Here is an 11324-nt window from a genome sequence, read left to right as displayed (position 1 = left end):
TGTGTCTTTTTGAGTTATGGTTTTCTCTGGGTATATGCCCAGTAGTGGGATTGCTGGGTCATATGGTAATTAGATTTTCAGTTTTTTAAGGAACCTCCATACTGTTCTCCATAGTGGCTGTATCAATTTACATTCCCACCAACAGTGCAAGAGGGTTCCCTTTTCTCCACACCCTCTCCAGCATTTGTTGTTTGTAGATTTTCTGATGATGCCCATTCTAACCAGTTTGAGGTGATACCTCATTGTAGTTTTGATTTGCATTTCTCTAATAATTAGTGATGTTGAGCAGCTTTTCATGTGCCTCTTGGCCATCTGTATGTCTTCTTTGGAGACATGTCTATTTAGGTCTTCTGCCCATTTTTGGATTGGGTTTTTTTTTTTTTAAATATTGAGCTGCATGAGCTGTTTATATATTTTGGAGATTAATCCTTTGTCCATTAATGCGTTGGAAAATATTTTCTCCCATTCTGAGGGTTATCTTTTCGTCTTGTTTATAGTTTCCTTTGCTGTGCAAAAAGCTTTTAAGTTTCATTAGGTCCCATTTGTTTATTTTTGTTTTTATTTCCATTACTCTAGAGGGTGGGTCAAAAAAGATCTTGCTGTGAATTATGTCAAAGAGTGTTTTTCTTATATTTTCCTCTAAGAGTTTTATAGTGTCCAGTCTTACATTTAGGTCTCTAATCCATTTTGAGTTTATTTTTGTGTATGGTGTTAGGGAGTGTTCTAATTTAATTCTTTTACATGTAGCTTCCAGTTTTCCCAGCACCACTTATTGAAGAGACTGTATTTTCTCCATTGTATATCCTTGCCTCCTTTGTCATAGATTAGTTGACCATAGGTGCGTGGGTTTATCTCTGGGCTTTCTATCCTGTTCCATTGATCTATATTTCTGTTTTTGTGCCAGTACCATATTGTCTTGATTACTGTAGCTTTGTAGTATAGTCTGAAGTCAGGGAGTCTGATTCCTCCAGCTCCGTTTTTTTCCCTCAAGACCGCTTTGGCTATTCGGGGTCTTTTGTGTCTCCATACAACTTTTAAGACTTTTTGTCCTAGTTCTGTAAAAAATACCATTGGTAATTTTATAGGGATTGCATTGAATCTGTAGATTGCTTTGGGTAGTATAGTCATTTTCACAATATTGATTCTTTCAGTCCAAGAACATGGTATATCTCTCCATCTGTTTGTGTCATCTTTGATTTCTTTCATCAGTGACGTATAGTTTTCTGAGTACAGGTCTTTTACCTCCTTAGGTAGGTTTATTCCTGGGCATTTTATTCTTTTTGTTGCAGTGGTGAATGGGATTGTTTCCTTAATTTCTCTTTCTGATCTTTTGTTGTTAGTGTATAGGAATGCAAAAGATTTCTGTGCATTAATTTTGTATCCTGCAACTTTACCAAATTCATTGATTAGCTATAGTAGTTTTCTGGTGGCATCTTTGGATTCTTATGTATAGTATCATGTCTTCTGTAAACAGTGACAGTTTTACTTCTTCTTTTCCAATTTGTATTCCTTTTATTTCCTTTTCTTCTCTGATTGCCGTGGCTAGGACTTCCAAAACTATGTTGAATAATAGTGGTGAGAGGGCTTCCCTGGTGGCGCAGTGGTTGAGAATCTGCCTGCCAATGCGGGGGACACGGGTTCGAACCCTAGTCTGGGAAGATCCCACGTGCCGTGGAGCAGCTGGGCCCGTGAGCCACAATTACTGAGCCTGCGCGTCTGGAGCCTGTGCTCCACAACAAGAGAGGCCGCGATAGTGAGAGGCCTGCGCACCACGATGAAGAGTGGCCCCCGCTTGCCACAACTAGAGAAAGCCCTCGCACAGAAACGAAGACCCAACACAGCCATAAATAAATACATAAACAAATACTTAAAAAAAAAATAGTGGTGAGAGTGGACATCCTTGTCCCTGATCTTAGAGCAAATGCTTTCAGTTTTTCACAATTGAGGATGATGTTTGCTGTCAGTTTGTTGTATATGGCCTTTATTATGTTGAGGTAGGTTCCCTCTATGCCCACTTTCTGGAGAGTTTTTATCATAAATCGGTGTTGAATTTTGTCAAAAGCTTTTTCTGCATCTATTGAGATGATCATATGGTTTTTATTCGTCAATTTGTTAATATGGTGTATCACATTGATTGATTTGTGAATATTGAAGAATCCTTGCATCCCTGGGATAAATCCCACTTGATCATGGTGTATGATCCTTTTAATGTGTTGTTGGATTCTGTTTGCTAGTATTTTGTTGAGGATTTTTGCATCTATATTCATCAGTGATATTGGTCTGTCATTTTCTTTTTTTGTAGTATCTTTGTCTGGTTTTGGTATCAGGGTGATGGTGGCCTTGTAGAATGAGTTTGGAAGTGTTCCTTCCTCTGCAACTTTTTGGAAGAGTTTGAGAAGTACGGGTGTTGGCTCTTCTCTAAATGTTTGATAGAATTCACCTGTGATGCCATCTGGTTCTGGACTTTTGTTTGTTGGAAGATTTTTAATCACAGTTTCAATTTCATTACTTGTGATTGGTCTGTTCATATTTTCTGTTTCTTCCTGGTTCAGTCTTGGAGGGTTATACCTTTCTAAGAATTTGTCCATTTCTTCCAGGTTGTCCATTTTATTGGCATAGAGTCGCTTGTAGTAGTCTCTTGGGATGCTTTGTATTTCTGTGGTGTCTGTTGTAACTTCTCCTTTTTCATTTCTAATTTTATTGATTTGAGTCCTCTCCCTCTTTTTCTTGATGAGTCTGGCTAATGGCTTATCAATTTTGTTTATCTTCTCAAAGAACCAGCTTTTGGTTTTATTAACCTTTGCTATTGTTTTCTTTGTTTCTATTTCGTTTATTTCTGCTCTGATCTTTATGACTTCTTTCCTTCTACTAACTGTGGGTTTTGTTTGTTCTTCTGTCTCTAGTTCCTTTAGGTGTAAGATTAGATTGTTTATTTGAGATGTTTGTTGGTTCTTGAGGTAGGATTGTAATGCTATAAACTTCCCTCTTAGAACTGCTTTTGCTGTATCCCGCAGGTTTTAGATCGTTGTGTTTTCATTGTCATTTGTCCCTAGGTATTTTTTGATTTCCTCTTTGATTTCTTCAGTGATCTCTTGGTTACTTAGTAACGTATTATTTAGCTTCCATGTGTTTGTGTTTTTTATGTTTTTTCCCCTGTAATTGATTTCTAATCTCATAGTGTTGTGGTCAGAAAAGATGCTTGATATGATTTCAATTTTCTTAAATTTACTGAGGCTTGATTTGTGACCCAAGATGTGATCTATCCTGGAGAATGTTCCATGCACACTTGTGAAGAAAGTGTAATCTGCTGTTTTTGGATGGAATGTCCTATAAATATCAATTAAATCTATCTGGCCTATTGTGTCATTTAAAGCTTGTGTTTCCTTATTAATTTTGTGTCTGGATGATCTGTCCATTGGTGTAAGTGAGGTGATAAAGTCCCCCACTATTATTGTGTTACTGTCGATTTCCTCTTTTATAGCTGTTAGCAGTTGCCTTATGTATTGAGGTGCTCCTATGTTGGGTGCATATATATTTATAATTGTTATATCTTCTTCTTGGATTGATCCCTTGATCATTATGTAGTGTCCTTCCTTGTCTCTTGTAACATTCTTTATTTTAAAGTCTATTTTATCTGATATGAGTATTGCTACTCCAGCTTTCTTTTGATTTCCATTTGCATGGAATATCTTTTTCCATCCCCTCACTTTCAGTCTGTATGTGTCCCTAGGTCTGAAGTGGGTCTCTTGTAGACAGCATACATATGGGTCTTGTTTTTGTATCCATTCAGCGAGCCTGTGTCTTTTGGTTGGAACATTTAATCCATTCACGTTTAACGTAATTATCGATATGCATGTTCCTATGACCATTTTCTTAATTGTTTTGGGTTTGTTTTTGTAGGTCCTTTTCTTCTCTTGTGTTTCCCACTTAGAGAAGTTCCTTTAGCATTTGTTGTAGAGCTGGTTTGGTGGTGCCGAATTCTCTTAGCTTTTGCTTGTCTATAAGGCTTTTGATTTCTCCATCGAATCTGAATGAGATCCTTGCTGAGTAGAGTAATCTTGGTTGTAGGTCCTTCCCTTTCATCACTTTAAATATGTCATGCCACTCCCTTCTGGCTTGTAGAGTTTCTGCTGAGAAATCAGCTGTTAACCTTATGGTAGTTCCCTTGTATGTTGTCATTTTTCCCTTATTGCTTTTAATAATTTTTCTTTGTCTTTAATTTTCATCAGTTTGATTACTGTGTCTTGGTGTGTTTCTCTTTGGGTTTATTCTGCCTGGGACTCTCTGCACTTCCTGGAATTGGGTGGCTATTTCCTTTCCCATGTTAGGGAATTTTTCAACTATAATCTCTTCAAATATTTTCTCGGGTCCTTTCTCTCTCTTCTTCTTCTGGGACCCCTATAATGCAAATGTTGTTGCGTTTAATGTTGTCCCAGAGGCTTCTTAGGCTGTCTTCATTTCTTTTCATTCTTTTTTCTTTATTCTGTTCCGCAGCAGTGAATTCCACCATTCTGTCTTCCAGGTCACTTATCCGTTCTTCTGCCTCAGTTATTCTGCTATTGATTCTTCTAGTGTATTTTTCATTTCAGTTATTGTATCATTTATCTCTGTTTGTTTGTTCTTTAATTCTTCAAGGTCTTTGTTAAATATTTCTTGCATCTTCTCAATGTTTGCCTCCATTCTTTTTCCAAGGTCCTGGATCATCTTCACTATCATTATTCTGAATTCTTTTTCTGGAAGGTTGCCTATCTCCACTTCATTTAGTTGTTTTTCTGGGGTTTTATCTTGTTCCTTCATCTGGTACATAGCCCTCTGCCTTTTCATCTTGTTTATCTTTCTGTGAATGTGGTTTTTGTTCCATGGGCTGCAGGATTATACTTCATCTTGCTTCTGCTGTCTGCCCTCTCCAGTGCTTTTTTTATGTATGGGAAGATGCAAAGTCTGGACTCACTGAAATTGTTCTTTTGATATGCACCTCAGCTATCTGGGGCCAGGATCCTGTGTTTTCTCATCCTGAGTTTCCTCAAGGCTCACCATCGGGGCAGCTGTAATGTGATGGCTTGATGGCTGCAACATCCTTTGTTTACTGATATGGCAGGCAATATTTAACTATAAATTAATAGCGTAATTTCAAAAGGTCTTTCTGCCTGAAAATCTTTTTTTAAAAAAGCTTTCTATTCAACAAATAGCAAGGGAAATACAGACAAAACCATAGACAACACTGTACAAGAATTTGTGGGAGAAACTTAAAGCAGTGATGACAGGAAATTTCATAATCTTAAGTAATTATAACAGTAAAAAACAAAACAATAAGTGAGTTGAATTCTCAAAAAGCTAAAGAACAAAGTAAACCTAAAGAAGGCAAAGGAGAGGAAATATTAAAGATAAAAGCAAGAAACTACCCAAAATTAGCAGGAACAGAAAAGACTGAAATAATACTATGAATCCACTCAAAGTGACTGACAAATATAGAACACTGTCTCTAAAGATTGTTAAAGATGCATCATTTTTACATTTTTACATGTGCATGGAACATTCTCCAAGATAGGTCCTATGTTGGACCACAAAAAAGTCTTAATAAATTTGAAAGGATTGAACTCATAAAAATTATGTTTTCTGACAACAGTGGAACTAAATTAGAAATCAACCCCAGAAAAATTGTAGGAAATCCCCAGATTTTTGGAAATTAAAAAACACATTTTTAAGCAACCCCTAAGTCAAAGAAGAAATCATAGGAAAATTAGAAAATACTTTGAACCAAATGAAAATGAAAATGCAACATATCAAAAAGTCTAAATCACTAGAAATTCAAACCCTGAGCTCTTTCCTTTATTCCACTTACCTCCCATTTAATCTTCCCTTTCTATTTGAACCCAGACCTGCTCAGTCACTGTTATGGTTTCATAAAATTCCCAAGTAAATTGTATTTGTAACAAGTCCCAAACACATTCTATGCCCGGTTCTCTGATTGAAGGAAACTCAGCACTTAAGATCTTTCTTAGGCTGTCCTACCATTTGGTTTGCCATTTTATGTCATTTAAGTAAATTTAAATGGATAATCCCTAATCTTATTGTCTTTCCAGATCTTTCCATATTAGACCTCAGTCTCCTGTTAATCCAAGTCTCCTTATTCACAATTATGAATCTTTTGTTATGGTGTAAAGTTGCTACTGCCTTAAAACAATGCAGAACTATTTTTAGGGAAGAGGGTCTAGGATTGCTATTGGGTATGAGGGAACGGAAGGAGGTCTTGGAAAATTGTGTGAGGGAAATAGACATCTGTAAGAATAATTAATGACAGTGTGTAGACAAGAGGAGACCAACAAGGGCATTTCAGTGTGTAGGATATGACAGAATACAACACAAAGATAACCATTCTGTTCATAGAAGATTATGGACAGTAATTGGGGCAACTGCATGCAAAAAGGAAGTAGAGCTGCAACAATGAATAAATACATACCTTTTTGTTTCTATATTTTTCAGTGATTTAGCTTAGTTTTTTTTTTTTTTTTTTTAATTGGCATGGGAACTGATGCTGGAAATGAGGTAGGAGGTGGATGGGCTCTGGGGCTGAGCAGCTGGAATTTGTCAAGCTGAGTAAATTGGGGTTTGTCTCCCCCTGACACTTCAAGGAAAAAGTTAATGGCAGGAGCTGAGCTCTGTTGGAGTAAAGAGATAAATGACCACATCTACAACTCCTGAGGTCAAGGAGACCTCCCCAACTGCACATGCACAGAAAGGCTCCTCAGGGGTGAGAAAGGGAGGGGCTGCTATCCCATAATAGGTGCTGTCAATCTCCCAGAGACCCCCACGCTGGAATCCATCTTGGCTAAAAAATGTGCACACATGGGGAGGGCCCTGGGCCAGGTCAGATGTGGGAAACAAAGCAAGATTATTGGCCAGAGGAAAACAAAGACTCAGAAGAACTGCCCTCAGATAAGTGATTTAAATCACCTCTCTGGCGAGCTCCTCATTAAGGAGGATGCCTGCACTCTTTTCCTGGTGCGTATTTCTGCCTTGCTTCTGCCTTAAATAAATAAACTGCTTCTCTGTGTGCTCTCCCACATGTCGTGCTGTGTCTCTAATAATAAACTTTGTGCCTGTTTTCAAGTTTTTGTCTCCTTGAAAAACTTTTGTTTTCAAAGGGGACAGGAGCCAGGGCAGCTCTGCTTCTAGCCTCTAGCTTCTGGTGGTCTAGTGGTTAGAATTCCTGGTTTTCACCCCAGCTACCCAGGTTCAATTCCTGGGCAGGGAACTAAGATCCTGCTTCAAGCCACCACTCACTGCTGTCTCCCTGAGATCAGAAACACCATGCCTAATTAATGCAGTAAATTTGTATTAAGAGTCATTTGGATACAAATGCCAGAAATATAGCTCAAACTAGCTTAAACTAATGGAGAAAATGTATTAGTTTTATAACTGAAGGGGACAAGCAGTGGGCTTCAGGAATGGCTGGACTCACAGCTTCATTCGCCATTACACTACTTTCTCCCTTTCTCTATTCTTCCCAGTTGGCCTTTCCTCATGAAATAGCAGAGGAAAACTCACCCTTCTTTCATAATCATTCTGGAAAATATGTGGGGATGGACTCTTATAGGGTCAGATGCCCATCCCTGAACAAGAGTCACAATGACTGATGGTCCAGTCCTTGCCCATTGTATAAAACCAATACTTCATTGTCTGAAGCTTTACTGAACCCACATAGACTAAGCATAGGAGAAAGGTTGTTTCCCAAAGAAAAACTGAGATGAATTATCAGAAGAAAGGGGATGGATGTAGGGAAGGCAAAAATAGAATTTCTCAGGTCCTCTAGTTCTAGAATTACTCCCCTGATACATGAATTCACCCTGTTCCATGGGACAGTCACAGCATGAGGAAGCACTATACACATTTTCAATTTGCTCAGGTCATATTGCAAAGCCTCCAAATTCATTCTTGTCTATCCCAGTGAATTTTGATCCCACCATATTTATGAACTGTGGTAGGACTTGTAATTTGAACCATGTAAATTACCCCTATGGCCTTCATATCACATATCATTCTTTGTTTCCTCCTTGCATATCTTTATTTTTTTCTCTACTTAAATTCTAAGCTTCGGGTAAGAAAGTGCTCCTATTTATTTTGCTCCCAATTTTGGAAACAGTAGTTTCTCTTTAGATATTGAATTGGTTGGTTGATTTATATGGAAGATGCCTAGAAAAATTATTTCTCCATTTTTAAAATGGTCTTTTTCATAATAATTTCTTCTCAGTCTCAGCTTCCCTGATCTTCCATTCTCTTTCTGTGCTTTTATTTTGTGTGTGGGAAATCTACTATATAAGCCTAGGACTTTAATACTAAGGGACTCAGCAAAAGATGAGACAAATGTATTTCTCTAACAGACACTTATAAACTAACTGGAACAAGAAGTGTACACAGGTAGCAGGTTGAGTTTTGCAGGAAGCAGACTTTGTAATGGAGATTTATGAGCGGGTGGTTTGTAAGGGAATGAGGGAAGCAGGACTGGACGGAGGGGAAATTTGAACAGAGATCCATTTACAAAGGAGGCCTCAGCTAACCCTGCAAAGGTCTCTGAAGCGGGCCCTTCAGAGATATGCAAAATTGAGGCAAAGGGGTGGGGACTTTGTACCCCCATATTGACCAGTTGTTGGATACAGGCTGTCCCCAAGGAGGAGGCTAATCTTGGGTGAGGTAGCTCCTTCAGCTGAGGGCAATTTCTTGAGAGGGACTCATTTGTGGTCTCTTAGAAGGCACCACAACTGGTAGCTGGAGGGATCAGTGCCTCAGTCCTTAAGGAGGTTCTGGGTCACACATCAGAGCACCCACGACAACACACAAGGCAGTAAGCCTCTGAGATAAGATTTTGCAGAAAAATCAGTCTATTGTTACAAAGTCAGCTTTTAAAAAGAACTAGGGGACTTCCCTGGTGGCACAGTGGTTAAGAATCTGCCTGCCAGTGCAGGGGACACGGGTTCGAGCCCTGGTCCAGGAAGATCCCACATGCCATGGAGCAACTAAGCCCCTGTGCCACAACTACTGAGCCCGTGCGCTTACAGCCCATGCTCTGCAATAAAAGCCTGTGCGACTACAGCCCATGCTCCACCGCAGTGAGACGCCCGCGCACCGCAACGAAGAGGAGCCCCCGCTCGCCGCAACTAGAGAAAGCCCGTGCACAGCAACGAAGACCCAACGCAGCCAAAAATAAATTAAATAAATAAATAAATAAATAAATAAATAAATAAATAAATTTATTTAAAAAAAAAGAAGAACCAGTTGTAGGAGTGTTAACTAAATTGCCTACTTAAAAAACAAAACCAAACCTTCTTTGCCACTTAAAAAGGCACTAAGTAGTTGATCCAACTTACTTAAGAAATCAACTGATTTATCACAATAAATTAGCACCAAAGGAAGCTAGGTGAAAAATGAATACAAAGTTAATAATTTTCACCATATCATCAACAAATTGTAACCAGGTGTTGGGCTCATTCCAAAGAGTGATGGAGGTGCAAAGAACAATGTCAAGATCGTCAAGATCGAGACTCTACAGGGTATCATAGTTAAGATGTAACTAGCAGCAGTAAGCACTCTAAACTTTCACTGACAAAGAGGATGAAGTACATACCTACGTGCTCAGGTCATCTTGTTCTGTTGATCTTGAGCAGAAGTTGTCCTCTTCATGCAGTCATCTGCTTCTGAAAATTTCCTAAGACCCTACAGTGTGAGGCCTCCAGCTGGTACTGTTTCCCAGTTATTTAAGAATGACAAGTCTTGGGACTTCCCTGGTGGTCCAGTGGTTAAGACCCCACACTCCCAATGCAGGGGACCCAGATTCCATCCCTGGTCAGGGAACTAGATCCCGTATGTCGCAACTAAGAACCCGGCACAGCCAAATAAATAAATAAATATTAAAAAACAAAAACAAAACAAAAAAAGAATGAGAAGTCTTTTTACTTGAGACCAGGATCAACAACCTGGAGATTTAATGTTGTGTTTGTTAACAATAGCGTTCATGTGAAGTTAAGACATAAAATGTATGACATATGATAAACACAGTCTGCGTGTAGTAAAAGTATACATGGAATGGCAGGCTACACAGCACATTCATTGCAATGATTGCCCCAAGAGGAATGGTAATAGGAGGAAAGAGACTAAAGGCTCAGAGAACAGCAACTGAATATACAGTGTTTTAATCTTTTTTGTTTTGTTTTTTTATTTTCTGATTAAAGAAGGATCTGAATCAAATATTACCAAATATGAATATCTGATCATTTGACTGTTTATGATCTCATTCTCTATACTTTCATGTATTTTAAAAATATTCTCAGTTTAAGAAAACAATATTGGTGATAGTTTTATGATTTCTAACTATAATACTTATACCATTATCCATTTATGAGACATTTATTTTCACATGTTGCGGTAGTAGTATCTCAACACTTATGTGTGTTGTTTTTTTTTAATGGACATTCTAGGTTGAATTTATTTAAAGATTTTTCAGTATTTAATTAGATGATGATGCATGTTTCCCCCTTTAATCTACTGATATGGCGAAAAGTCCTGCAATGACTTCTACTTGTTTATGATATATGTTTTTAAATGTATTGCTTGATTCCATGTGCTATTTTTTTTAATTTTTCACATAAATATCATAACTGAGACTGCTTTACAGTTTGTTTGTTTTTTATTTACTTTTGGTTATGGTATAACTATTTTGCTATCTTTGTGTTAAGAAAAGGGTTCGGTCTAGATTTTTCTAGAAATTGTTTGGTAAGATTATATTCTTTGATAATGTGGAAGATTCACCAAGGAAAACATATGAGCCTGTAGCTAAGAACTTTTTTAAATATTTTATTTTATTTTATTTTTGGCTGCATTGGGTCTTCATTGCTGCACGCAGGCTTTCTCTAGTTGCGGCGAGCAGGGGCTACTCTTCGTTGCGGTGCGCGGGCTTCTCATTGTGGTGGCTTCTCTTGTTGCAGGGCATAGGCTCTAGGCCCGCGGGCTTCAGTAGTTGTGGTTTGCAGGCTCTAGAGCGCAGACTCAGTAGTTGTGGCACACGGGCTTAGTTGCTCCGCGTCATGTGCGATCCTCCTGGATCAGGGCTCAAAGCTGTGTCCCCTGCATTGGCAGAAGATTCTTAACCACTGCGCCACCAGGGAAGCCCACTAAAAACATTTTTAACCATCACTTTAGGTCTAAAAAGATATTATTTTCTTAAGTTAATTACCTAACTATTCCTTTAAATCACGTACTTCATTAAGTTCTAAATTTATTAACATAGTTCCTAGATTACATATAATTGAGCAAAATATTCTTTCACAAAT

Source organism: Eubalaena glacialis, chromosome 15 (assembly GCF_028564815.1).
Source record: "Eubalaena glacialis isolate mEubGla1 chromosome 15, mEubGla1.1.hap2.+ XY, whole genome shotgun sequence".
Classification (NCBI taxonomy): domain Eukaryota; kingdom Metazoa; phylum Chordata; class Mammalia; order Artiodactyla; family Balaenidae; genus Eubalaena; species Eubalaena glacialis.
This window is presented reverse-complemented; position numbering follows the sequence as displayed.